Here is a 25998-nt window from a genome sequence, read left to right on the forward strand (position 1 = left end):
CGGAGAGGGAAAATCATTTAAGCACTGCCTTGGCTCTGAATAATTGTTTTAGTGATCGCAATTGCGTCTTTGGTTTATGGGTGGTGTGTGTTGGTGTGCGGAGGCACTGTTCTTCAGTCTATAGATTTAAGACTACCAAATGTACTATATAAGTAACATCTTATCATGTGTTAGATGAAAGTGACAGACATGTTGCCCCGTCCAGTCTTTTAGTCTTTCAAAGTGACTGAAAAGCACTCAGCCAGTAGTTAGAAGAATCCCTTCTTTCAATATAACTGTGCTCTCTCATGCAAAAGTACATTTCTCACCCTTCTGTTTTTGGTAAGACATTGTTGTGTGCTAGTTCGTAAGGCATAAGTACATGGTTTGACTGGACTATAGCAATCCTGTCTTTCTTCTCAGTCTATCTCGTTTGTCCTTATTTAAGGTGTATGTAGCCTCATCATGTATGCTACTGCTCTGAGAAGTCTGGTCTGGGTTACTGTCATTTGCTGAATGTTTAACCGTGTTTGCCATGCTGCTTCTCCTTGTGGTATAAAGCCATATCGATTGTGCTAATTCAGCATTTACCATGCCAAGTCTGTATTGGAGGTCATTGCTAGCTGGAACTGAGGGGATGGAGAGCAGGGACTGAGGAGTGAGACATCAACGTCTGGTAATAAACATTAACAGTGGTCTAGCTAATTGTCATTTTAGGTTGTTTTGAATTTGTTTATTTACTCAGTAGGGGGGCTTTTGGGTTTCTCTGGAGACTAAAATTCTCAGACTCTAGAGGAGAAATCCCCTCTTCCTTGTTATGGATGGGCGATGACCGCCTGCGGTTGGATAGTTCTCAGTTAAGAGACCCTTCTCGCATTGATACATTTTTCAACACTTCGAGGGTCCTGTGTCGCAGCTTGAAAAGTACACGACAAATCAGATCTCCCCTTTCAATAAAGGGGCGCTCCAGTTATAGATTTGAATTTTTTTAAAGCAGATGATGACCAGAGTGCCTTGCGTGCTGACCGCCATTACTCTGGAATTCTCCAGCTTGGTTCAGCTCTGCAGCGTCTTCCTTTTCACCTCAGAGGTGGAAGCTTGAATGTGTTTTGGATTTTGTCACATTTTTTGCAGTTGTAGAAAGTGTTGTGTTTATAGATAGGTTTCTCAACGAAGGAACATCCCGCAGACAAACACCATCTCTCCTCCTATTTAATAATATTTTACCAAAAAAAGGTCGACAAATTTCAGTCTTTTGGGATATGATTAGGATATAGGTAGTAGGTTCAGGTCATACGCGTAAATCCTTCGAGTTCAGAAAGATTACACGACGTAACAGTGAAGTCTAGGGTGGAACATAAACTTTACCCATCGTTCCAAGGAAATGGTCAGTAGGAAAGAGCTATCCTCCACACAAACAACTGTAAAACCCGGAGAGCTAAAGTTAAGTGAAGAAACGGCAAAGGAAAACTGTCTTTTGTCACAGTAATGATTTAGCATATGCGGCGATTGGTGAAAACAGCTATACAAATTGCTGATAGAGAAAGATGCACATATGCAGAGGATTCTCTCACATAATGTGCTGTAAACATTTGATGTATGGCCCCTTTTAGGAGAGTCTACCACATTACTGTAGTGCATATTAGTCAGTTAGGTGGATTTTGAGGGGGAGCACTATTTTTTATAAAACAGCTGGATGTAACACTTCACTGGACAATTTTGAGCCTATCCAATCATTAACGAATTAAATAAGTGCTAATATACTATGCCCTGATGGATTTGATATACTTTGTTATTAATAATGCTTTTATGATAACTTGTATTTTTACTGTTGGTCTGTATGAATGATTATGCTTTTATGATAAGTGTTATCGAACTAAAGCTATTTGACTGACTCATGAGCGTATCCAGAGGAAGTAATGCAGGCATGTGATTCTGTGGAAGATAGACGTGCTTGAAAACGTTAGTTACAACTAAATACAATTTTTCTTTATGCTACCGAATGGCCTTTTATGCATTTGACATATCACAGTAGGATAGTGGTCTTCAAATGTATCAATGCCATGCCCCCCCCCCCCACGCAATGAAAAATAAATCAATCAGTGTAATTTCTGTTACCATTTTAAAAATGCAATTTAATTCATGGTTGCCAAACATACTATTCTGGTCAGGCAGGCCTTATTAATGTGTAAAAGTATTCACAGTGTGATTATTAGAAATGGGGGTGGGTGGGGTTCTTGAAGAATATTTGGTGTCCCTCCCTTTTGTCACATATTGCCAGCTAGGATACAAATGACAAAAGATGTTAGTAATGGCCCAATAACGAGCAACTTTCTGCCGCTAATTTTTGTCCGCTTACAAAAAAGCACAGTTATCAGCATAATGCTTCTTTTTAGGGTTTTTTAAACTCTATTTATTGAAGCAGTACTCATACAGCTCGTACAGGAAAGGAACTCACATTATGTCTTGTATTTTACAGCAGTAAAGACCTACTTAGTCAAGAACAAAGGATGTGTATATATACATATATTCCTGCAACAACTCCGTTCCCCGACGAAATTAGACAGCAGTCCAAGGTCGTGTTTCAAAGAAGATTTATTGGCACACCCCCTGCCCCCTCCGACCAAAAAAAAATATATATACATATATATATATATATCTATATATATATATATATATATATATATCCTGTACACCGTTTGTCTCCAAACTCGCGCGCTCGTGCAACACAGCAAGCAGACTCCGGACACGGACCTCGAGGTGTATAAAGTTTTATTCGGCAGAAAGAGTCACCGACGTTTCGGCTCAGCGGAGCCTTGATCACATGACAGCGTTTACTTCATTAGGTACACCTTTTAAAGTGATAGCAAGTGATTAACTGAAGTCACCTATATATATAGATATATATATATTGAGGATGGCTCTTTTACTGCCTACTACCTAGCATAATAGATTGACACCTAGCAGCTCAACAGGAGCAATACACTCAACCCTCCCTGCAAACCTGCCTCCTTTCAGTGGTATAAGGCTTCTTTTAGACTCCCCCAAAGTCTCAGGATAGAGCTTTGAGGTACCGACAAAGAGAGCGAGGCCTCGAATATCTGAGCACGGTCCAGGTGAGGTGAGGTCCAGTCCCCTGTCAAATTGGATGTTCACTCTCACACATTGAAATGGAGGATTAGCATGTTACAGGTTGTATTTATTCCAACCTCTATTACTTTGTATTACTTTTGAATCACTTAATTTGGTATAATTTGTACATTACTGGGTAGCAGTAGCAATATTTTGAGAGCAGAGGCCCTGATGAAAGCCGAGGGATTAATCGCCTGGTAGGCAGAAACATGTTGGCCATTTTCCCGACAGATATTTGGTCTTACTGTTGTTTGCACTGTTCTGGTTTTAATTAGGGGATGTGCCCTCATTTCAATTAAAATAGCAGTCTTTAGGACACATCATCCTATTTTAAAATTCACCACTTTTTCTTGTTGCACTGCATGCTTACCACTTTATCACTATCTCAGCCATCAATGATTAGCAGTCATTTGGTAGTCCATAAGTACTTGTGGACCAGATCCAGTTCCACTACCCATTGATTGGTAATCGGTCTCTATGATCAAGGGACCAACCAGTTCATATGCTGGAAAACCATATGATAGGACTGATCACCAAGTCCGTTTGATGGTAATCCACTAATTGGTGGTTTGGATCTTGTCGACCAGTATTGTGTTTATTTGTTCCCACACTTGAGTGTCTTCTCTCTTTTAGGCTTTCCAAGGTGACTTATTGGAGTTAAGGGTAGCCAGCCAGGTAGTTGGTTTACAGACCCCCTGTGTTTTTGTGTTGATTATATATTCTTTTGGCCAGAGCCTTCTGCTTCCTGGGCTCCTGTGACAAGACCATTGAGAAATCTTCGCTTGTCTGCTCTTAAGCTTCTTTTTGCTTTGTTGTTGGTTTTGTGGTATTCACCTTGAGCTTTCACGTTTTCTGCTCTTGTTCAGCTGGTGTTGAAGACATCTTCCTTTTCCTTTCTCTCTTTGATTTTGCAGAGCGTTTCTGTGGAGATCCATTCTTCATGCTGGTGTTTCTTGGTATCTAGTACTTCCTGACAGGTTGATATCATTGTTGATCCAGTATTGGGTATTTAATAGATTCACATGCTTGAATCATCCCCGCCGTCGAGGTGACATAGTATTTCATTTTATCATAGGCAACAATGCATTGTACAGATGCTACAGTAGCCCATCCATATCCTTTTGTAAAAACAACCAAAGTTAAAACACAGCCAATCAGACATCAGTCCCCTTTAGAACACTCCACAGAGAGGCAAGTCCCTCAGATTTTCTACTGCACGTCGTTGTGACCGGGAGTCTCTCAGAACTCTGCTCAGTTTTTCCTCTTCATCTTTGATTTGTGTGATTTCATGGTGTCCGAATCTTCTAAGAAAGGACTCTTCAGGCCTTGTGGGTCATGTGGTAAGAAAAGGATGCATGCTGAAGATCCCCACAAGGAGTGTATTTACTGCCTGTACCCCCTTCACAAGGTAAAAGACTGTAGAATTTGCAGAACTTTTTCTTCAAAGACTTTGAAAGACAGGGAAGACATACTGCTTATCTAGTTGGAAAGGCTAAAATCAAAATCCTCTGTTGTATCTGATGAGGAAGGCAGTGTAAGGTTCCAGGCATCAGTCCAGCTTTCTTAGAAAAGCAGTAGATCTGTGGAATCACCTGAGGGACATAAAGCATCAAAAAATACCCATCATGAGTCTTAGCAGGCTACCTCTAAAAAAGGGAAGCTTCCATTCCCTTCTGAGGAAAAATCTGTCTAAAAAAACACCTCAAAAACTGCCTATAAGCAACCTACGGCCCAGTTAGAGTCTGTCAAAACTTCTTCGTCATCGAAAAAGACTTTGTTGATAACAAAACAGCTGTTGGAATTCGTCTCTGAGCAATCGATGTCAACACTGGCACCGTCAACGGAAGCCTCGTTGAAGGTTCTTCCGCCATCAACAACACTGTTGACGCTAATCTCATTGTCGGCACCTGCATTGTCGATGGTGCTACCAACGACCACACCTTTGCCATTGTTGGCACCTCCACCGTCGACAACTACTTCGTCGACCATGACTTTTTCATCGACGGTAGTTATGCTGCCGACAGCATTGGCTATGACGACACCGTCATGGATTACTGTTTTGTCTACCTCGACGGTATCCGTTTCACCGTCACTGATGAGTTCTTCAACATTCCATGCAAAGAGACTTTCTACATTACATTTCACACCTGTTTTGTCATCAAAATTCTCGTTGACTATCCCGTCATCAAGAGGTTTTTCTCAGGATCCATCATACATCTCTCCTTTGCCTCATAGTCAATTTTTGGAGGTATCTGAAGATGATGGCATGTTTATTCCGGCCCTCAGCCCTTTTCAACTGCATGTAAAATTTCAGGAGGAGGATGAAGATGAATATTATGGGCCACAATATCATCAGTCCATGGATAAGTCACATGTGTTGATGCCATGCCAGGAACCAATGATACAACTGCCTGTTGCATTGGTGCAGGATCTGCACGTTTCCTTACTGCGGCAGGAACTGTGCCTGTTTTGGACTATGGAACAATTACAGTGCCTTCTTCTGAGTTGTAAGATTCTGTACCTATGCAACAATATCAGGGTCCACAGGATGACAATGATGAGGCTGAAGAGGGAGAAATTCAGAAAAACTCTACAATTATCAACGAGTGGTATGATTACTAATTCCTACACCTTCTCTGCCAGCTCCTCAAGCAATTGACTCTCCACCGTAAGATATTGGGGGTTTACATGCTCTAATGGAAAGAGCAGCAAATCGTTTTCATTTACCAATGCCTTAAAAATAGTCTGACTGTTTTTTGTATGATTTTAAAGACCAGAACAGAAAATCTGTATGTACAATTTCCATTATCGATCATATTTGGGAGGAAGGAATAAAAATCATGAAGGCGCCATATTCAGTACCAGCAATCCTTCCCAGGATTGATAAAAAATATAAAGCCCCTGACGATGCATCAGCGTGCTTAGTGGATCATCCAAGGCCAGATTCCGTAATTGCGCAGGCTGCACAGCGAAGATCACAGAATCCTTCGGTACCCATTACTGCTCCACCTGATAAGGATGGAAGGCGTTTAGGTAATATCAGAAAGAAATTTGCCATTGCTGGTGCGTCGGTGCGTGTCGCCAGCTCCCTAGCAATTCCAGGCAGATATGACCGCCAATGTGGTCGGATGTGGCATTGTATCTCAAATTTTTGCCAGACGATAAAAAACAGGAGACATGAAAGATTCTCCTCAAAGGTGAACCGTCTGCCTCTGAAATTATTGATATATCTTTGCATATGGCTTCTCTTGCTTTTAGGCAACTAGCTGCTGCAGCAGTTCTCCGTCGCCAAGGATAGCTGAAGTCTAGTACCTTCCGTCCAGAGCAAAATTTTAGACATGCTGTTTGGGATACATATTGATGAGGCCTTGCAAGCGATCCAAGCTGATACTGATCCCTCTAAGGGGTTAGGTATTCTTCAATATAGGAAAGCATCTTTTTGAGGAGCCTGTGGCAGAGGATTGTACCTTTCGGGAAAGTATCAAACGTACCAACCGCAATCTTATCAGTCTTACAGATATGGCTATCAACAGCTGCAGTTGTATCGAGCCCAACCGCCTGCTGCATATTGTAGGCAGCAACCTAGGAGGAAGCAAACTACCCAGGCCAGAGACAATGCTAGAAAGCAGTGAAAACTTCCCAGCACATGCAATGACTCTTCTCAAGACCATGTAAACAAACTGTGAAGGAAGGGTCCTAGGGCATATTTACCAACCTGGCATGGACACAGCCCCCAAAAGTAAACATAATAACAACAGAGTGTCCATGGGTCTATCTGTAATCAATCTACCTCAAAAATAACATGAACCAACAAAACCAGTGTGTAACTATGTGCCATACAGATATGCCTAAAAAGTAAGGATACCCATCAGTCGCTGTCCGATACCTCCCTAGTCATCATCTGGCCTTCCTAGTGACCAGTCGTATTAGTGAGTCATAAAAGATGTATATGAGGACTAGATGAATGTGTCCAACATCTGATAATGAGACACAAGGTCACTTAGCAGATACCTAATAAAGGATATCTGTTGATAGGTAGAGAAAAATTGCAGTGCATGAAAAAGTGAAAATTGTGGTGAATTAAAAATGGGTAAATGAGAGAAACCTGTGTTTATTCTTATCGCTCAATTGCCCAAGATTAAAAACAGAGCAAAAATGGCATTTGTAACTAATATCTGCCAATATATTCTATGTGGTCCACATGTTTCAGCAGAAAACTGGGACACTCTTATCCCCTGCCTTCGTCAGGACCTCAGTCAATGTATTGCTACTGCAAGAAAGTGGATATATATATAAAAAAATATAGTACAATCAATGAACCATTTCACCTGAAATCCTAGGTGCACTGTTCCTTCTCCTGTGTGGCAAAATTCTCAACCACCATTTATCAGGAGTTCATAGCTTTGCCTCACTTGGCTGCGGCTCAGGGGGAAGAAACACCGCTCTCTCCGTCGGTACTCCTGATGGTCGACCAAGCCGGTCAACATGGGCCTTCTCACACTACTCCGCAGCCCATTCCCAACACGCCACGGGCCATGCTCCCCCCCTTGTTTTTTATTCTCATCACCACCTGCGCACCACCCCAACATAGGCACACATGCCCCATCGTGTTTCAAAGGTCTTGTGCGCTGGTAGCCTTACAGGACTCTTTCTTTTTACCACCCATAAAAGGACACCCACTGGGCGACACATTGCACATCTAGCCCGCACTACCACCTTTACGTCCCGCCTGGCCAGACAGTGCTTATGCTCATTTTGCATCCTTGTTTTCAACAGATACGGCGCACAGCGGCCCTTACTAAGGAGGCCGGTGCAGCCCGGACTACCAACCCAATAGATCTGTTTCCTTACCAGGGAACGTGGACTCTTGGTACGTACATGTACTTGCTTGCCATTTATATGTTCTTGTCAACATTATGTATCCATTTATATTCAGCTACGGTGGGTGGCCCTATTCTGTCGCCAACATAGGACTGTATCTGTTAGGTTACAGGTATTCATGCTGTAACACACGACAAAACACAGTGTTTTTATAGTAGGCTTCAACTTGACACTATTAAGGGCAGCATGCTCGAACTAGGGGAGACCCAGTACTTTCCTGTAATGGGTGGGCGTGCACCATTATTCCTCCATGGTGGGATTGGCTGACCACAGTGCATGGACCCCGTCTAACAGAATCACTTTAATTTGGACACCGGTCCTCCCTTAGTCACTGTGATTACTCTTTATAGTTTATCCTTGATTTTGGGGAAGCATGAAATGTTAAAATTGTTGACATGTGGGGCACCACGGTGCACAGTGTTTGTTTTGTAAACTTATACAAACCGCGGATGTCCTCTATGAAATACTTATGCATCGTAATGTGGTCACATTATATTTTTTCACTACTATACCTGTACCCTTCAACCCCCCCTCTCTCTCTTTCACAGAAGCCTGTTCAATGAGTTGCAGTTATTTACAGCTTGCCCCCTTCCAATCCCCCCCTTCCACGCAACAATTAATTTCCGTATTCACAGCTGTGTCACGACAAATTTGTATTACACACCTGTAAATGCATATTAGTGCACAGTCTTATGTGTTTTTGTTACAACTTGCATCCCTGAAGAGGTTTATTCCCATGAACGAAACGCCTGGGCTGGCAATTTTTTTAAATAAAGGATTACTCACGACTTCAAACATCACAAGACTTATTGATTTCTTGAATACTACTGATCCCAATACCAAGTGGTGCACCGCTCCTATTTGACGTCTACATTTCATTTTTTATAGCACTACTCCTAGTCCACTCACACTCAGTTCTGTGATCTGCATAGTACACAAAAGCACCTCAGGTCGGAGGCTTTCCGACACTCATTGTCGGTTTCCATTCCTACCGCCTAATTACAGTCTAGGCGGTTGGAATTGAAACCGCCCGGTCACTCTGGCTGGATTCGGAAGGGCTATATGAGCAGTTCGGCCAGTCAGAGGCAGGCCCATATTCCCAATGGACGGTGGTTCTGAAGTTGTGAGTACAATACTCAGTTTCCAACAGGCTGTCAATGTCAGGCTTTCCGACATGGAAAGCCTGTCAAAAACATGGGTTTGGTGGCCCCCAGTAGGTCCCCCTTCTTCTTGCGGCCTCCGGTTGGGGGCTGTGCCCCCCCACAGTCGATCCCTGCATCGTGTGGCAGGCACCATGCCCTGCACTGCGTGGCAGGCACCTTTTGGTGCCTGCCATGCAGCGCAGAGATGAACACAATCTCCCATTTCTCTATGGGAGCTTGTGCTATGGCCGTAGCACAAGCTCCCATTGACAAATGGGAATATGCGACGCACCATGTGCAGTCGCATTGTAACTGCAGTGTTGGGTCCGCTGACTGGAGGTCGGTCCCAAGAGAGTGTCAGTTGGAGACAAGACCGACCAACACCGTAATAAGGCCCATAGCGTTGATTCATGGGGGGATGAAATTCCAGATCCTGTGAGCACTCCCTGAGGGAAATTGGGGAAACAACCTTTACAACGCAACTTTTACAACGCACTACCATTACAACTAAACTTTTACAACGCAACATCCATTACAACGCATGTCTTTACAACGCAACCATTACAACGAATGACACTACAATGCATACCACTACAACGCATGTCATTACAACGCAGTCATTACAACACATACCATTACAACGCATAACATTACCATCCAACACTTACCCTACTGTTGCACCCCTTGGAGTTAGAATAGTAGTTTTTACCCCTACACTATCCAACACTTACCCTACTGTTGCACCCCCTGGAGTTAGAATAGTAATTTTTACCCCTACACTATCCAACACTTACCCTACTGTTGCACCCCCTGGAGTTAGAATAGTAATTTTTACCCCTACACTATCCAATACTTACCCTACTGTTGCACCCCCTGGAGTTAGAATAGTAATTTTTACCCCTACACTATCCAACACTTACCCTACTGTTGCACCCCCTCGAGTTAGAATATAATTTTTACCCCTACACTATCCAATACTTATCAAACATGCAATGTAATGATATGCGTTATAATGGTATGCGTTGTAAAGGTATTATACGTTGTAATGGAATGCGTTGTAAAGGTAGTTTAAAAATATTCATTGTAATGGCATGCATTGTAATGGAATGTGTTGTAATGATGTTGCGTTGTAAAATGCGTTGTAAAGGTATGCGTTGTAAAAGTATGCGTTGTAACGTCATACATTCGGGAAATTGTTATGTTTTCTTTCTTTCTTGAAAGATAGTTTTTAGTTGAAGTGTGCCTAAACTCCAAAGAGCTTGTTTTTTTTTAGAAATGTTATGTTTGGTGGCAAAATAGTTTACCAATCCCGTGATTAAAGCTCTATTAGTGTTGTAGGCCACTTTGAAAAGGCTCCTTGCCTCCAATAGGAGCCACTCTGATGAGATCAGGAATGGAGTAATATAGTCAAACCTTCTATTTCCAGTTATACATCAAGCCACTGCCTGTAGGGCCAACCTTGAGATACATGGTGTACATTTTGAGTATTCCTATAAGCATGCAACTGTCAATTTCCAATCTGGAAAGTACCAGGGACTGAGATACTATTTTGACATAATTGTCTGTGATTAAGGGTTTAATTCCTCGGAGAAGTCTCAATTGGTAAAGCATCTCTTACATCGAATGAGCCTCCCAACAGTCTCAGGACATCCTAATGTGTCACTCTAAGCTATTTATCTGACGTTTTAACTAAAAAAACGAATTTCCACCTGAAGAAATAATTTATGTTATGTGCATTATTAATTATTAAAAGTGATGTAGATAATTTATTACAATTAATTTAAATATTTGTAATAACATTTGCTACGTTTTAAATTCAAAATAATGTGGTATTACCAACCGTCTTAATATTGAAGAATGTAACTGGGTCAGACTTTCCTTCTTATCCTGAACTCGATAATGGCAGCCATGTACATAGATTCATAGTTTATCTAGAACCCTCGAGTAAACATCTCAAGTGATGTCAATACCGGCGTGTCCGTCCGTACGTCAGTAATACCACATTACGACTACGTGGATAGAAAACTACGAACGGAAAACATCAGACTCATACTTACGATCACGTGGATAGGAAGTTACGAACAGAAAACGTCAGGCCCTTAATTACTGTGATCTACATGAGTAGTTGTGGATATCATGAAGATATTATTTGGTGAAGAGACTGTATCACATGTTACAGCATCCTCTGTATAGGTCCCCTGGAAATTTGGAGTGTTGATCTGAAAGAGGTCATGAAGAAGGTGGCTTTGTGCCGCCGAAACGCGCGTCGACCAAGTGCGGGGTCTTAGGCTCAGCTCTGAGACCGTTAAATGTTGGCAACATATCTCTGCCTTCTATGATTCAGGTTCTTCCCATCAGATGGTGTGATGATGAATGAAGTAGGGTGTGAGTGTGTAAGAATGGTTTGTTAGATTGTTTTTCAACCAGGGGTATATTGATTCACATGTAGTGTATAATAGTGTGGAAATGTTCGTGTATATTTTTATATTGTATGTATTTATTTTTGTCTTTCTTCTGCTTAAATCTGAATTTTTTTTACAAATTTAAAAAAAAAATGTCTCTCTTGCAAAAAATTTTAATTTTCTATTTGTGCAAAAAATAAGGAAAGATATTCCTACACAAAAGAGGAATGATAACTTAGAGAAAATGAAATAAAAACGATATCATTGAATGAAATAAAAAAGACTATCTGTATTCTTGTCACCAATATTATGTGATTTATTAGCAATATAAAGGTGATAAAAATTGTGTGGCCATTGAGGGAAAATTTGTTTTGTCCTTTATGATATTCCTTCCCCTCTCTTTCCCTGGCCTGATCAAATTTTGAGGGGGTCCCATCATATTTGCTGTTAAAGGTACCATCTGCCATGGATATGTACTCCAGCAACCGTATTAATTTGTGTCATTTGATGGTAACAATGCATTGGCACTGTTCATACCAGGAATTTGGCCTGCTGACTGCCTGGTTCTAATTGGAAAATATCAACAAGCATTGTAACTTCTATTGACCCCAACAGTACCACCCTAGATTTTAATTTTTGCCAAAAGTCGTCTGGGTCATTACAAAGGAGATTGGCCCATTCACTCGAGTCAATAGAACGATTAATCACCAATGAAAACTGTAATAGATCAATTACCACCGCAATAAATGAGTCCCTGGAGGAGTACATTTGCTGCCTGAATCAATTAAAAATCAGTGAATGTTGTCCCTCAGATAAAAGGGGAACCATGACTAAAAGCCTGGCTGGCCAAAAAAATTGCTCTAGCAGCAACCCCCTGGCTCCCGAGCCACATGGGAAGAGCCTGCACAATGTCTCCATTCAGTGATTGAATGTGTCAAGCACACCTGGGACATGATGGTGGGGAAATTGAAGGAGGTTGTTGAATCTTGCTTAGCGCGGGCGGTGGTGAAGAATCATGGCTTAGAAATGGCAATTGAAATAAATCATCAACAAGCCGCCTTGTTTTAACTTGTTACCTAGCAGCCCCCGAAGGCTGTCTGGTAATCAACTATCAACAGCATGCCCCCAGTTCCTATCCCAGGGAGGCCCCGAATATACCACAGAATCTACTTCTCCACTCAAGTCTACCCCAGGAGGCAATGAACAACTTTAATGCCAAAAATCCAAACCAAGGAAGAGGTGGGGATGACAGCTCAACATGTGGCAAGAGGGGAAACCCTGGTGAAACCTGCAACTAGGCAAGACCTGTGGGGCCAAGAGAATTCACACCTACGTCACTAATTTAATCTCCCCCAGAATGCTGCCCTTGTGTGGTGGTCATTTCAAACGTTCCCCTTTTACTATCTACTATGGCAGAATGTGCAGCCCAACTAAAACATAAAGTGAGACACTCGTTAACTAAGAATAAATACTTCAACCTTATATACTATTGCAACCTACTCTTTGTTAGACTAGTGAATTGGGTTGGTTCTAGAATAAAACACCTAAGTGGCGATTGCTTGGTTGCCTGTGAACATCTATGTTTGGCACACCAATTAATTTTGCATAACTTGTTCAATACCAATATTAATTTACTTCTGTTGGGTTTCTTCTACAGACACCTTTCACTTAGAACAAACCCCTTGAGCACCCAATAAAGCAAAAGCATGGCCTGATCGAATCTGTACACATCCTTGGCTCCCATAAAGTCTCCCTGCCTGCCTACCTGAATGAAATAGACAGACTGAAAAATAAAAAGGGGATTGGGCCAAAGGCAGACGCTAGAATGGTTTCAACTAGATCCAATTTACCCCTCACCATGGTGCGAAACTCGTGGATGCTTAAGGTCATACCAATTGCTCTCGCTCGTTTGGGAATTCAAGTCCTTAGGTTGTCCTCCCAAAGACCTTTAACTTTTACCTAATTCATAGCTGCCAAGGTTTCAGATTGCTATGAGTGACATTTTCATAATTTCAGTGTAATTATGAGTGACATTTCAACGACTATGAGTGACACTGTCTCGCTAGCAAAATCAAGCAGTAAAAGACGAGGGACTCGTACAAATGTCAAAAATTACATTTATTTGGGCATAGCTGCTAATGTCTCAGATTGCTTATGTGTAACATTTTCATAGATTCGGTGGATGTACAAAAGACATTTAAAAACTAAATGCATGACAGTTAGAGCTACACTACTTGTGGCCAAATCATGTAATGAAGTCCATGCAAACAGAACATTTTCAGAAATCACACACATTTCGCCAATAATAAAGTCGAACTCAGCAGCAGGTGCTTTTAAAGCAATTATTTATTTATTTTAAAAATCAGCACCCTCCAGCCCAACCTCAGCTTCAGGTGTGGCTGAACCACAAAAATAAAAGGGTTCTCTGTGACAAAAGCAGCAACCCACCGAGCTATCTACATATAATACAGTTCATTACAATACAATATGCTGTTAGACTTTCTTTGCAGTATGCATATAAACTGTTTGCTCTACTTAATAGTGAATGAAAACAGCCATGAGACAAAACTCTGACAGCTCTCTAGCAGGGATATTAATTATCTGCCTTACTCTGACTAAGCAAGTCTCACAGTGCTGGGAAAAAAAGGCTGCTGCTTGTAGTACCACTGTCAAGTAAGGATATTAAACCCTTTAACTAAACTAGCAGTTTGGGTGATTTATTAGTGCAGACTAAACCCTGAGATGGCCTGCATTTACAGCACAAACAGACAACTTCAGTGTACCCATTTACAATGCGATATGCTGTGCTGGAGGCCCCCCTCCCCATTCTCTTTATTTATTTATGCGATTTTATATAGTGGGGACTTTACCCGAAGGTGTCAGAGAGCTTCACAATAGGAACAGTAATGATACATAAGGAGAAAATTACAAGTGAACAAATTACAAAAACAATCCTTAAGTTTCATGAATCAAAGGTGACAATAGTGAGCAACCAAAATACATGAGGTAGCAATCGGTACATTACAGGACAAAAAAGTGATATGTGTGCAGGTTACAACAGCGTACAAAGTACAAGTAGAGGTATAGTACTGCAATAAATGGAGGACACTCCAGCACAAGAACAAACGTTTCGTAGGCAATGGTGGCACTTGTGCAAGTATCTAAAGCAAATAAAATGTGAGAGGCTCTCTTAACAAACATTTTGAATTTCATCAGTGAATTATTAAATTAGTATCTAACTTACCTTGTATGGTCTCTTGATAGAGTTAGCCGCTGAAAGGAGCTGCCGGAGTGTCACAGCGGAGATGAGTCAGACAGACAGCCGTGCTGCAGTCTACATCTGTGCCACCTGCTCTCAGTATGAGTTGGGCTCTGACTGGCCAGGCAGGGCACAGCTACAGTATGTGCCCAGGCCATGTGGAGGTGAACAGGTGATCGATTGTCGAACACCGGCTTCCTTTAACTCTGGGCCATGCAGGCGCAGGAGAACAGCAATTAATTCCTCTGTGCCTTGGGGCCCCATGGCAGGCAGGAAATAAAACATCCTGTCACACAGACTGGGACAACCGAAGGAGGACCTCACAAGGCCCGGGAACATCTACTAACAGTAGTTGTGGCGCTAGTTTCTTTGGCTTTTGAAATCCTTCGTTCCCTCCACGAGCAATTATTTCATTTTGTAAGTATGCGCCTCGGCAGACTTGAAGGCGAGCAACAGTAAGCTGAATCTCTCCTTGATCCTTTGTTGTTTGCACGGACGGTCCCCTCCCGTAGAGAGAAGCTGTCACACCAACCTTGGGGGTGGGGGGGGGGGGGGGGGGGAGGGTTCAGGTGCGGTGTACGGGAAATGAATCCTCTCGGCTTTTTCTTCCTCTGCCCCATGCTTACTGAGCCGGCCCGGAGTGCCTCAACGGTCCGCGCTCTCTTGACTGCATGCAGCAGGGCCCTCACCCAGTGCCCTCAAGTTGGCCGGCCCGGCTGCTCTGAAATAAAATGCCGGCGGCATTGCCTTTCTTTATTAATTGAGTTCCTGTGCCTGTCTTGAGACCCAGCATGGTGGGACCTGAGGTGCGAATAGCAGTGTGGTGTGAGCGAGCACGGTCAGGCCCGCAAAACTCACACTGTTCAAGGTGACGACGAGCCAGTTAACTGCAGCTCATTAAAACAAATTCACGCGATGTTAACAGGACGTGTGACGTCACGTCACATCCTTGCGGCGCTACGGCCAGCCCTGCGGCGCCGCGGAAATCATATAGATACCTTGTAGCAGCATTTAATGAGTGCCACTGTGAGTCGAAGAGAGCCGGCTCAGCTGCTGGAACTGCTCGAAGACTGTGAGAGCAGCCAGCCAGGCACTGGAGCTCGCAGCTTCTACTATTTGTGCAGTCCTGTCAAGCGTCACGCAACAGGTGTGACGCTCACGCATTTCAGTGCGGTGATCCGCATCACCGCACTGAAATGCATTGTCACGCATAATGCCTTAGTCTCAGCTGGCACACAAAGCACACCACAAATAGTAGAAGCTGCGAGCTCCAGTGCCTGGCTGGCTGCTCTCACAGTCTTCGAGCAGTTCCAGCAGCTGAGCCGGCTCTCTTCGACTCACAGTGGCACTCATTAAATGCTGCTACAAGGTATCTATATGATTTCCGCGGCGCCGCAGGGCTGGCCGTAGCGCCGCAAGGATGTGACGTGACGTCACACGTCCTGTTAACATCGCGTGAATTTGTTTTAATGAGCTGCAGTTAACTGGCTCGTCGTCACCTTGAACAGTGTGAGTTTTGCGGGCCTGACCGTGCTCGCTCACACCACACTGCTATTCGCACCTCAGGTCCCACCATGCTGGGTCTCAAGACAGGCACAGGAACTCAATTAATAAAGAAAGGCAATGCCGCCGGCATTTTATTTCAGAGCAGCCGGGCCGGCCAACTTGAGGGCACTGGGTGAGGGCCCTGCTGCATGCAGTCAAGAGAGCGCGGACCGTTGAGGCACTCCGGGCCGGCTCAGTAAGCATGGGGCAGAGGAAGAAAAAGCCGAGAGGATTCATTTCCCGTACACCGCACCTGAACCCTCCCCCCCCCCCCCCCCCCCCCCCCCCACCCCCAAGGTTGGTGTGACAGCTTCTCTCTACGGGAGGGGACCGTCCGTGCAAACAACAAAGGATCAAGGAGAGATTCAGCTTACTGTTGCTCGCCTTCAAGTCTGCCGAGGCGCATACTTACAAAATGAAATAATTGCTCGTGGAGGGAACGAAGGATTTCAAAAGCCAAAGAAACTAGCGCCACAACTACTGTTAGTAGATGTTCCCGGGCCTTGTGAGGTCCTCCTTCGGTTGTCCCAGTCTGTGTGACAGGATGTTTTATTTCCTGCCTGCCATGGGGCCCCAAGGCACAGAGGAATTAATTGCTGTTCTCCTGCGCCTGCATGGCCCAGAGTTAAAGGAAGCCGGTGTTCGACAATCGATCACCTGTTCACCTCCACATGGCCTGGGCACATACTGTAGCTGTGCCCTGCCTGGCCAGTCAGAGCCCAACTCATACTGAGAGCAGGTGGCACAGATGTAGACTGCAGCACGGCTGTCTGTCTGACTCATCTCCGCTGTGACACTCCGGCAGCTCCTTTCAGCGGCTAACTCTATCAAGAGACCATACAAGGTAAGTTAGATACTAATTTAATAATTCACTGATGAAATTCAAAATGTTTGTTAAGAGAGCCTCTCACATTTTATTTGCTTTAGATACTTGCACAAGTGCCACCATTGCCTACGAAACGTTTGTTCTTGTGCTGGAGTGTCCTCCATTTATTGCAGTACTATACCTCTACTTGTACTTTGTACGCTGTTGTAACCTGCACACATATCACTTTTTTGTCCTGTAATGTACCGATTGCTACCTCATGTATTTTGGTTGCTCACTATTGTCACCTTTGATTCATGAAACTTAAGGATTGTTTTTGTAATTTGTTCACTTGTAATTTTCTCCTTATGTATCATTACTGTTCCTATTGTGAAGCTCTCTGACACCTTCGGGTAAAGTCCCCACTATATAAAATCGCATAAATAAATAAAGAGAATGGGGAGGGGGGCCTCCAGCACAGCATATCGCATTGTAAATGGGTACACTGAAGTTGTCTGTTTGTGCTGTAAATGCAGGCCATCTCAGGGTTTAGTCTGCACTAATAAATCACCCAAACTGCTAGTTTAGTTAAAGGGTTTAATATCCTTACTTGACAGTGGTACTACAAGCAGCAGCCTTTTTTTCCCAGCACTGTGAGACTTGCTTAGTCAGAGTAAGGCAGATAATTAATATCCCTGCTAGAGAGCTGTCAGAGTTTTGTCTCATGGCTGTTTTCATTCACTATTAAGTAGAGCAAACAGTTTATATGCATACTGCAAAGAAAGTCTAACAGCATATTGTATTGTAATGAACTGTATTATATGTAGATAGCTCGGTGGGTTGCTGCTTTTGTCACAGAGAACCCTTTTATTTTTGTGGTTCAGCCACACCTGAAGCTGAGGTTGGGCTGGAGGGTGCTGATTTTTAAAATAAATAAATAATTGCTTTAAAAGCACCTGCTGCTGAGTTCGACTTTATTATTGGCGAAATGTGTGTGATTTCTGAAAATGTTCTGTTTGCATGGACTTCATTACATGATTTGGCCACAAGTAGTGTAGCTCTAACTGTCATGCATTTAGTTTTTAAATGTCTTTTGTACATCCACCGAATCTATGAAAATGTTACACATAAGCAATCTGAGACATTAGCAGCTATGCCCAAATAAATGTAATTTTTGACATTTGTACGAGTCCCTCGTCTTTTACTGCTTGATTTTGCTAGCGAGACAGTGTCACTCATAGTCGTTGAAATGTCACTCATAATTACACTGAAATTATGAAAATGTCACTCATAGCAATCTGAAACCTTGGCAGCTATGTTTGTGGTGTGCTTTGTGTGCCAGCTGAGACTAAGGCATTATGCGTGACAATGCATTTCAGTGCGGTGATGCGGATCACCGCACTGAAATGCGTGAGCGTCACACCTGTTGCGTGACGCTTGACAGGACTGCCTAATTACATTTTATAACTCAGTTAACCAACAGAATAAGGATGGTGAACTCAATACCCTTTTCCATGCTGTAACCATCGTAAGGAACAGATCCCTGTCTGCAGGTAAGATTTTCATGTTATTCTGGGGAAAGACTTTAACGCAAACAATCGGAACCAGTGTCACCTGTGGAGAACCTTTCCCGATTCGGGATATGGTGTTAAACACTTTAACAGCCGATAGTAGGGCGATTACTCTATCAAGATATTTGCTAGATTCTGGTCTCCTGAACATGGCTGAAACTTTTGGAGCCAAGTCCTGCCATCAGGCCTTGAATCACATGCTAAACAAGCATTTGCAATGCAATAGGTCTCGCATTAGGAAAGTTTGAGCTATTGGTATTGTAAATGACACATTTTTTATTTATGTGTTAGTTTTGAAAATAGCGAAATTAATAGCTTTGTCATTTACAATGCCAATAGTTATACCTTTCGCAAATGTGACACCTATAGCATTTGTATTGCAATATGTGTTGTATTTACGTGACTTAGATGTATTGATATTACAAATAACAGTGGCTTTTATTTTTTTTTAATAATTAATACTTAAATAAAAGGTATTGTAATTTATAAAGGCAATAGCTTAAACTTTTGTAAATAACTATTGTGAAGATTATGTTCAGTGTATTTTATTGTGACGAAAATCCAAGAACAGAAGTGAAATATTAACATCTTTTTGTGACATTTGTAATAAAGCTTGAAACATTGAGAGAACATATTTGAACCAGTTGTTGTTGAATTGTTGCACAGATTGATGCTGTGATAGCGCAGAGTGATGTTGTGGTGGCGACGAGTGATGCTGTGGCGTTCAGTGATGCTGTGGTAGCGCATAGTGATGTTGTGGTACCCCTGAGTGATGCTGTGGTGGCCCTGAGTGATGCTGTGGAGGCCCTGAGTGATGCTGTGGAGGCCCTGAGTGATGCTGTGGTGGCGCATAATAATGCTGTGGTAGCGCATAGTGATGCTGTGGTGTTCCAGAGTGATGCTGTAGTGTTCCAGAGTGATGCTGTGGTGGTGCTGAGTGGTGCTGTGGTGGTGCTGAGTGATGCTGCGGTGGTGCTGAGTGGTGCTGTGGTGGTAATGAGTGATGCTGTGGTGGTGCTGAGGGATGCTGTGGTGGTGCTGAGTGATGCTGTGGTGGTGCTGAGTGATAATGTGGTGGTGCTAAGTAATAATGTGGTGGTGCTGAGTGGTGCTGTGGTGGTACTGAGTGATGCTGGGGTGGTGCTGAGTGATGCTGTGATGGTGTTGAGTGGTGCGGTGGTGAGAATGGGGTAAAGAGTGGAGGGAATCAAGAGGTATCAGAGACCCAGGAGGAGGAGGGAGCAGGAGAGGCGCGGAAAAGAGAAGCATGGACGGAAGGGAGAAGAAAAGTATGTTAAAGGGGAGGAGACATGAGAGACGCAAAGAAATAGAAGAGGGCAGTAAAGAACAAATAGAAGAGAAGCGAAAATAGAACAGGAGAGTGGAGACTGCATATAGGGGTAAGGAGTGGAGGGAGGAAGGAAGGAAGGACATTGAAGCAATAAAAGGTTTGTGAAGGCAGGAAGGAGTGAAGATGGCAGAGGGGGAAGAGTTGAAATGGAAAGTAAGGTGAGAACAAAGAGAGGGGTAACATATGCGAGGGACAGTGTAAAATATGAGAGGAGAGAGGGAAACAAGGAGGTGAAGAGAGAAGAAACTGTGAGTGGAGGTACCCCAGAGAGAGAAGGGGAGGATGGGGCAGAGAAAGGGGGAGTAAAACGACCTATGGATGGAATAAGGAGAGGATCGGCATGGGGAGAGAAGAATGGAATACCTGGAGAGGGAACAGGTGGAGAGTGGGTTATCTAAAAAGGAGAGAGTGCAGAAAGAGAAGAGAACTAAAACATCAGAAAAGAGGATGTGAGATGTAGGGGAGAAGATGATGTAATTATAGAAGGGTAGAATGAAAGTAAGGGCTGCCAAGGGAGAGAAGTAAATGCAAGGGTGGCAAGAGCATAAAGATCGCCCATGCCATGTGTGACACTTTCAGCCAGTCCTATCTTTTCAGGCGGCAGTGCATTGCATTCTGGGACTTGTAGTTTCGCTTTTCCCACCACAATATGGACCCACGAATGCTGTAAACGGGAAGCGTCACACATGGTGGAGTGGTGGGAGTGAAGGGGGGGCACTTGCTAGCTCTTCTTGAAATGGGTGGAGGGATGAGCAAGAGGGCTAAGAGGATGAGAGGAACGTGAGGAAGTGAGCGACGAAGGCCTGGGGCTGGGGGAGCACAGACTGTGGGGGAGGGACAGAGGAGGATGCGTCAAGAAACAGGAAGCCGGAAGTGAGGAAGATAGAATGGGAGAAAAGAGAGCGGGTGAGAGTCAAAGAGAAAAGAGGGGGGGTAGCAGCATTGAAATAGCGCTCATCGGGGAAGTGAACACACCGAGGGTAGGCTGAGGCGGTCCCCGTGGGGGTGTGGAGAGGAAGGGGGCATGGAGTGGTGGGGGAGACCGGGGGGGGGGGGGGGTAATATCCAGGGGAGGGAGAAAAGGACAGAGGACACAGGACGCATGAAGGAATCTGTGGGACAGAAACCGCGGACCCCAGGTAGAGGGAAGCCACAAGGGAGAGGCTGAAACAGGGGAGTGCAGAAGAAGCGGGGGGCAGGGAAGGGAAGGGTCCGCTGGACACGGGAGTGGGGGCACGAGGAGGGAGGAGAGGAGGCAAGAAGAGGGCTGGGTACCGGCAGAATAGATGTGATGGCAGTGGGGGTGCAAGAGAGGTGTCAGAGAAAGAATGGGGCGAAGGGCAGTGGAGGGAAGAGGTATCTGGCAATAGGGGTGGAGGGCAGTGGAGGGAAGAAGTATTTGGCAATAGGGGTGGAGGGCAGTGGAGGGAAGAAGTATTTGGCAATAGGGGTGGAGGGCAGTGGAGTTTTAGAGTAATGTGACAGAATGAGGGTGGGTGCACTGGGGTCGAAGGAAGGAAGCATAGTGTGACAAATTGGGGGTGAAGGGCAAGTAGGGTGGAAGAGTAGTGTCAAAGACAGAGTGGAGAGAAGCCAGGGTCGTGTATGGGGGTGGGCAGGGCAGAGGTTAGAGTTGGGGGGCAGGCAGAATTAAGGTAAAAGGGTGGTGGGGAGGGGGCAGGCAGCATACAGGTGAGTCGGTGGGGTAGAGCAGTAGTGTGACAGCATGAATAGTGGTGGACGGGAGGGAGAGGGTGGTGACGGACAAAGCGGAGGTGGGAGCAGCAGATGGTTAGGGTACAGTAACGGGCAAAGCGGAAGTGGGGGACTGCGGGTGGTTGGGGTACAGTGACAGGCAGAGCGGAAGTGGGGCGGGGCAGCGGGTGGGTGTGCTGGGTATGGGGGTGCCAGGCAGGAGGACTGGTGCAGGGAAGTTAGACGTGATTAAGGATGCGGGGGACAGAGGGGTTAAGGGCAGAGGGGGGTCAGAGGAGAGTTGGGGGGGGGGTACATATTAGGGGTGGGCAGAAATGTCCGAGAGTTGGGCCGAAGACAGTATGGGGGTGATGGATGGGCAAAGCGAGTGGCAGAGTCTCAAAACATTGGGGTACAGACAAGATACAAAAGTTGGGCACGGAGAGATCGGAATTGGGCGCGGATGCCCCGGGGGTGGGTACAGACAGGATGCATAAGATGGTATGTGAGAGAGTGGCAGATACTTGAGGTGCCGAGAGATTGGAGGTGGGTGGGAGATGCCACAGAGAGGGGTGCAGACGGGAGATGGGAGTGTGTGAGGGGAGAGAGTTGGGGGTGGATGGAGGAAACGGCAACGAGGCTGGCAGGGATGGGGTGCACACAGGACACACAAGACGAAGCGGCGGGGGTGCTGCAGAGCACACGGGGCGCAGGAGTAGTCGGCGGAAGTGCCGGAGAGTAGAGCCGCCGGGAGATTGGCGGTGGGTGGCAGTGCCACCGAGCTGGGGTGCAGGAGATCAGGGGAGGGAGTGGCAGAGAGGGGGGCAGACAGGATGCAGGTGGTGGGCGGGGGGAGTGCCAGAGAGTTGGGGTGCAGGTGACGTGGACTGGGAGTGCCAGAGAGCAGGGGCACACACAGGACGTGATCGAGACAGTCAGGCAGACAGGACGGGGGGACAAGCCATGGCAGACAGGCGGACGCCCAGGAGCACACGTCGACGCAGCCGCTGTCTCCTACCCTCCAGCTGGGCCGCCAGCCTTTCCTCGCTCGGCTTATGTAAAAGGCATTCGGCTTCTTTCGCAGCCTGAGCAATATTGCGTGAAATTAACTTAATCTTATTCAATCCTCCCTCCCCTTTTGTGAAAAAAAAGATAAACAAGCTCTTGGCATAGCGGTGGGGAGGCCTTGGGCAGCAACAGCAGAGGTAAATATTTAGGGGGGAGGAGAAATGCGGCCGTGAAAAGTGTGAAGCAAGGGGCGGGGGACTGGATGCCTTTGAAGTGAAGCTCTCGGAGGCAGGCGGCTCGGGGATCAAATGGTAAAAAGAGCGTGTATGAGCACATGCACTCGACGTAATCCGCGATGATTTCAGAGCTTGGTTGAGCCTCTATACTCTCGTCCTATTATCGCTTGCGCGATTAATAGGACGAGACCTAAAACGTCTGCGGTTGAAAGCTGGCGAGGGCAGTGCAGCTGGGTGCCTGGAGAATGCCTCCCTTTGTCCATCTCTGCTTTCCGCAGCACTCACTGTACTCCTGCGCGCCATCCATCCCAGAAGCAGGTGGCACATCAGACCCCCCGCCAGGGACGTGTCCCGAGGGACTCGGGCCTCACAGGGCTTCTCCGTGGGAGCCCGAGGCTACCCTTCCCGACAAAGAGGCCCCCAGGGGCCCTGGTGTCATTGCGACTGGCAAAGCGACCGTTTACCGCGGCCTGGAAACACTTGCAGGCTCATGAATAATTCTGTGATAAGCCCTCGGCTCTGCTCGGCAAACAGCCCTGGTATCCTGGCAGCCGGCTCCCGCCGCACCGCCAGGGCCAGTGTGAGGGGCATAGACTGCCGCACATTTGGAAACAGAAGGAGTTCTATGCGATTGGACACACATCACTGCTGATCACTGCTGGTGAGGACTTCATAAGTGTCAGCACAGGGCCCAGCTCCGGGACTGTGTCCAGGATACACCCCCCTGGCACTGAGGGCAGGGGGTTGATTCTCCACGCCAGGACGGGTCCAAGGTGGCACGCAAGGCTGGGAAACAGAGTCCAGGGTGAGGACACGGGTTGGGAAAAGTGTCCAGGGTGCACCCCTCTGGCACTGAGGACGGAGGGCTGCTTCCCATCCCCAGGGCGGTTCCAAGGTGGCACGTACAGCTGGGGACAGAGAGTCCAGGATGAGGACTCTGGCTGGAGTGGGTGTCCAGGTTGCACCCCTCTGGCACTGAGGACAGAGGGCTGCTTCCCATCCCCAGGGCGGTTCCAAGGTGGCACGTACGGCTGGGGACACAGAGTCCAGGATGAGGACTCTGGCTGGAGTGGGTGTCCAGGTTGCACCCCTCTGGCACCGAGGACAGAGGGCTTCCTTCCCATCCCCAGGATGGTTCCAAGGATTCACGTCCGGCTGGGTTGTATGACGCTACAACGCATTCCGTTGCAATGCATGCCTTTACTATGCATGCGTTACAGTGCAAATGCCATTCCCACCCATAACCTTTACCACAAATATTTCTTTACCAGGCATACTTTGACAACGATTTTCGTTGTAAATGTATGCATGGTAAGGGCATACTCTTGGTAAAGGTTATTCCCCCAACCCTAAACCCTTCTTACAAATACCCCTCCCCTTAACCCTAAAATAGGACCCCTCTGTTTTTTTTTTACATTTTAAATTCCCCTTATCTCTCCACGTCATCTCTTCTCCATGATTATCCGAGTTGACGTTGCACGTCGTAAAGAGGAAACGGAAGTGTCTTTTCGTTTCCTCTATCAACGCGATTGCTTCCCGATTGCCTTCATATCGCTAAAACAGGTGCGTTTTTTTGGGGGGTGGGGGACCCTCCCAAGCCCCACTTTTTTTGCACGCATTTCTTTTTGGAGGGGGGGAGACCCCCCAAGCCCCCTTTTTTCATTTTAGCCTTTAACACACATGCCTTTGCTACGTATCTCGTAGTAAAGGTATGCATGGTAAAGGTAACTCATGGTAACCACGCATGCGTTGTAATGCATGCACGGTTACGTTATGCGTGGAAACAGCTGCATTGTAGTGACCGTTTCCAGTCCGGCTGAGGACACAGCGTCCAGAATGAGAACTCTGGCTGGGGTGGGTGTCCAGGAAACACCCCTTGGCAGTGAGGACAGAGGGCTTCCTGCCCCTTCCCTGGACGGTTCCACGGAGACACGTTCAGCTGGGACACAGAGTCCAGGATGACAACTGGGCTGGGAGAGGAGTCCAGGATACACCCCCTGCACCAAGGGCAGAAGGCTGCTTCTCCACCCCAGGACGGTTCCAAGGTGGCATGCACACATGGGGCACAGAACCAAGATGATGATACAGGCTGTGAGAGGTGTCCAGGATACACCCCTGGCACCGAGGGCAGAGGGCTGCTTCCTCTCCCCAGGATGGTTCCAAGGTGGCATGTATTGCTGGGACACAGAGTCCAGGATGAGGACTCAGGTTGGGAGATGTGTCCTGGAGTATGGGTGAGGGCATGGGACAGTTTGCTTCAATGACCAGTCTCAGGACAGACAGCACATGCCATGAGCAGGATGGGACCAAGAGCATCTGAGAAGGTTCAAAATGGCAGAGGTGTTTATGAACCGTACCTTTGGCAGGGGAAACAGGGTGCTTCTGCTCTCAGACTGGACAAAAGACCTGGGAATACAGAGTCAATTGTGACTTACCTCTAAGCCGCGAGGGCAACTGCTCGGCGGGACGCTGCAAACGCCGAAAACGCCGTGAAGGGAACGGATGTAGCCCTGACACCGGACTACAACTCCCGGCAGGCCTTAGGGCGGCGGCACACACTTCTCACGCCAGCAACGCGCCCGGAGGCGCTAGAAGAAGCCGGAATGCCTCTCGCACCGCGCGTCGTGCGTGGGAGCATCGCGGGAGAAGCCCAGGACAAGGGCGGGACAGTCTTTGGCAGTTTGGGGCAGGCCTAGTCTGGGCTGGGCCACGGACTTTGGTCTTGCCAGTGCATCCAGTCATCTCCCGCAAGTGAAACTTATATTTCTTGGTTATTGGACTTTGTCCAGTTGTATTTACTGTACCTGGCCTCTAGCCTTTGGTTGGGTGCTGATTTTAGTACCATTATATTTGGAAATTCATGATAGTCTTTGTTCTCTTAAATTTGTTTTAACACCCTAAGGGTCCTCTGCTAGATCTGATCATGTCGAAACAACAAAAGTACCCCTGTTTTAGCCACCTTAGACAACTACCTAGTGAAAGTCGTCAATAA

This window comes from Lissotriton helveticus, chromosome 5_1 (assembly GCF_964261635.1).
Source record: "Lissotriton helveticus chromosome 5_1, aLisHel1.1, whole genome shotgun sequence".
NCBI lineage: Eukaryota > Metazoa > Chordata > Amphibia > Caudata > Salamandridae > Lissotriton > Lissotriton helveticus.